The sequence below is a fragment of the Brassica oleracea genome, chromosome C8 (genome assembly GCF_000695525.1).
Source record: "Brassica oleracea var. oleracea cultivar TO1000 chromosome C8, BOL, whole genome shotgun sequence".
Classification (NCBI taxonomy): domain Eukaryota; kingdom Viridiplantae; phylum Streptophyta; class Magnoliopsida; order Brassicales; family Brassicaceae; genus Brassica; species Brassica oleracea.
This window is the reverse complement of record NC_027755.1, coordinates 18840595-18844355: the sequence shown is the minus strand read 5'-3', so window position 1 is coordinate 18844355 and position 3761 is coordinate 18840595. Positions and strand designations below refer to the sequence as shown.

The 3761-nt window shown below is 38.8% G+C and overlaps 1 pseudogene; it reads left to right on the top strand.

Moving 5' to 3' along the window:
• The first annotated feature begins 813 nt into the window (after nucleotides 1-813).
• Nucleotides 814-3420, top strand: LOC106311221 (annotated as a pseudogene).
• Nucleotides 3421-3761: the final 341 nt, after the last annotated feature.

Here is a 3761-nt window from a genome sequence, read left to right as displayed (position 1 = left end):
GTTATCCCATAAATCAGCCACATTTCTGTAAATCAGCCGTACCGGACGGCTGCCTTATGTTCTTAAATCAGCCTTTTCCTCTTAAGTCAGCCGTGTTTATTAATTCAGCCGACACGTAGCAATAAATCAGCTGTAACAACGTATGTAGTGATTTACGGCTGATTTAATGAAAACACGGAACCGGGTTTTTGCTTACGGGGCAGCGAAAAGTAATGACATTCTTGTAAATACGTTTTTTATGATAACGTAAAAAAAGGGCACACTTGGTATTTAAAAAATATCAATAAAAAAAAAGATTTGTATGATTTTAATCATTTGTCCTAAAATATTGTATATTTGAGTAAACTTTCTTTAATTGATTGACAGGGCCAGTTATATTATATGAATAAGACCTAGAAAAAGTTATCCCTGATTTGTTGGCCTCCTTAATTGATTGACAATGACAATTATATTATATGAATAAGACCTGCTTGCTCCTTTAATACTCCCTCTGTTTTTAATTGTAAGTAGTTTTGCTTAAAAGCACGAATATTTAGGAATTGTTGTTTTAAAAAAAAATCATTTAATCAATTAATTGAACTAATTATAAAAAAACTAACATTATTTTATTGGTTACACAATATTTATTAAAATGTATATTGAAATATGTAAAACAAACTATTTTTTGATAAAAGTACTTACAAATAGAAACAGGGGGAGTATTCTTTAGTTTCTGCACATTCTTGAGTTTCAACGAGTGGAGTGGTTGGTGTTCTTCTTGTTCTTCTTTTCATTTTGATCTCCTCTCTCTCTCTCTCTTTCTACTGGAACACGATGGGAAACGTAGTTTCAAGCGTACTTTCAAGCGGCTTGCAAGCTGCAAAAAAATTGTTGTTTGAAAAGGCCAAGTATATACTCGATCTGGAAGATCATCTTAAGGATTTGGAAAAAGTTAAGCCAGACCTCGAAGATGCGAAGGTTTACTTGCAGGAGAAACTCGAGATGAATGCTCGAAACGGTTTGCGAAGGCATGAAAGATGTAAGGATTGGATTTCAAAAGTCGAAGCCATCGAACGAAAGGTCACTAAACTGCTTGAAGATAAGACTGCAGAAATCGAAAGATTGTCTATGTGCGGGTTTTGCTCCAGCAACTTCTTTTTAACCTATTGTTATGGTAAAGATGTATTAGAAACGTTGGAGGAAGTACAAAGTCTTTTGCCTTCAAAACCTTCTGGCGAGGTGGTTAGGACGGGTCCTCCACCTCGTATAGAGGAGATAGCCACTGAACCCACAGTCGGTTTAGAGAAGATGCTTGAGACTACATGGAGCCTTCTCATGGAGAAGGACGTTGGAATCTGGGGTCTTTACGGGATGGGTGGAGTAGGGAAATCCACACTTCTCGAAAAAATCAACCAGAAGTTACTTGAGAAAAAAAATGAGTTTGAGGTCGTGATATTTGTATGGGTGTCTCGAGATCTACAAGTTGAAAAGATCCAAAATGAGATCGGTGAAAGACTAGGCATCTGTGACGAGGAGTGGAAGAAAAAAAACTCAAGAAAAGAAAACTTCTCGTATAAATGATGTTCTTGCAAAGAGAAGATTCGTTATGCTATTAGATGACATATGGGAGAAAGTGAAACTAAATGAGATTGGAATTCCATTTCCCTCACAAGAAAATGGAAGCAAGGTTGTCTTTACCACTCGCTCGAAAGATGTTTGTGCGCGAATGAGATCTCATCATGTCTTGGAAGTCAAGAAACTAGACGAGGAGAATGCTTGGGAACTATTCCGGCGGAACTTTAGAGGTAACAACACACTAAGTGATCCAGAGATCCTCAAGCTAGCGAGGCAACTTTGTGAGAAATGTGAAGGCTTACCCCTAGCACTCAACGTTATTGGGGAAACAATGGCATACAAAACGTCAGTACCCGAGTGGCAGTGTGCGATTGATGATCTGGATTCAAATGCGGGTGGATATCCAGAAGTTGAAGACGAGATTCTTAAAATTCTCAAGTTTAGCTATGATGATCTTAAGGACGAGAGAGTAAAGCAATGTTTCCAGTATTGTGCTTTATTTCCACGAGATGCTGGAATTGATAAAGACGTGTTGGTCGAGTACTGGATATCCGAAAGGATCATAGATGAAGGTGGAGATAGAAAAAGAACTATCAACGAGGGTCATAAGATAATCGGTGACCTCGTTCGTGCATGTCTCTTGATGACCGTTGACACTTCAGAGAAAGTAAAAATGCATGATGTGCTTCGCCAAATGGCTCTTTGGGTTGCGTCTAGTTTCGGGGAGAAGGATGAGAACTTTATCGTCAAGACGTGTGCTGGACTGAAAGAGATGCCTAAGGTTACGGACTGGAAGGCGGTGAGAAGGATGTCACTTGGAAGAAATGAGATCAGGGACATCTCGATTTCCCCTGACTGTCTTAATCTTACCACGTTGTTGTTAACACGCAGCGGCACGCTGGTGAACATCTCAGGTAAGTTTTTTCAGTCGATGCCTAAGTTAGTGATTTTGGATCTATCTACCAACATAAATCTAGCCAAGTTGCCAGAAGAAGTTTCAAACTTAGTGAGCTTGCGACATCTTGACTTATCAAGAACATGTCTAGAGAACTTGCCTGAAGGATTAGGAAAGTTCATCCAGTTGAGATACTTTGCTCTGAGAGGTGTACGAACTCGTCCAAGCCTCAGTGTGATATCAAGTTTGCTAAATATAGAAATGCTTTTGTTACGTGATACTACTTTTGTAAATATGGAGTTGATAGACGATATCAAGTCAATGAAAAATTTGAAAGGCTTGGGGATAAGTATCGAGAGTACGGTTGTTTTGAAACATCTTTTAAGTATCCCCAGGTTGGCAGCTGTATTCAACATATAACTCTGGAGAGAGTTATATCAAAAGAGGGTCCGTTGCAGTTTGAAACGGCTATGGCTAGCCTTCGCTCTATCGAGATACAAGGAGGTACCATCTCTGATATAATGGAGCATACGAGTTATGGATGCAGAAGTACAAGTGCCATATCCTTCCAAAACCTCAGCGTTGTCAAAATTTCTAGGGTCAATGGAATGCAGGATTTGTCGTGGTTGGTGTTTGCTCCGAATCTTATAAGTATACACGTAATGGGGCCATCAAGGGAACTGCAAGAAATTATAAGCAGAGAAAAGGTTTCTGGTATACTAAACGAGGGGTCTAGTATTGTACCCTTTCGAAAACTACGTGAGCTTCAGTTACGCTTTTTGATGGAACTGAAGAGTATCTACTGGGAACGGTTGGAATTGCCAAGTCTAGAGAGAGTGTTTATAATGAGGTGTCCAAAGCTGAAAAAGCTTCCATTTAGCAAGGAGAGGGCATACTACTTTGACCTACGTGCACAAAATGAAGAATGGTTCGAAAGACTTGAGTGGGAAGATGAAGCTATTGAAGACTAGGTGGATCCATCCGTATCAGGTAAAACAAAAAGCATATAACATGTTTAGTGTTTATCTTACATCATCCTTCACTTCACATCTGCTTTGTTATTCTCAGGTCGCTCTCAAATAGACATGCAACTCCACAGCTTCTGAGATAACCCTATTCTTAAGTTGCAACTGTTTGTCTTCACCTCATGTAATTGTATCTTATTTTCTTGTTTCACGTTATGATTGTTTTGAATTTGGTGTGAAGAAACTTGTATGCGCTTTGGGTGTTTTTATTTATTTTTACTTTACTACCAGAAGTGTGAGTGATACCTCAGAATATTTTGTACCAAAAATAAATAAACTTGTTGTGT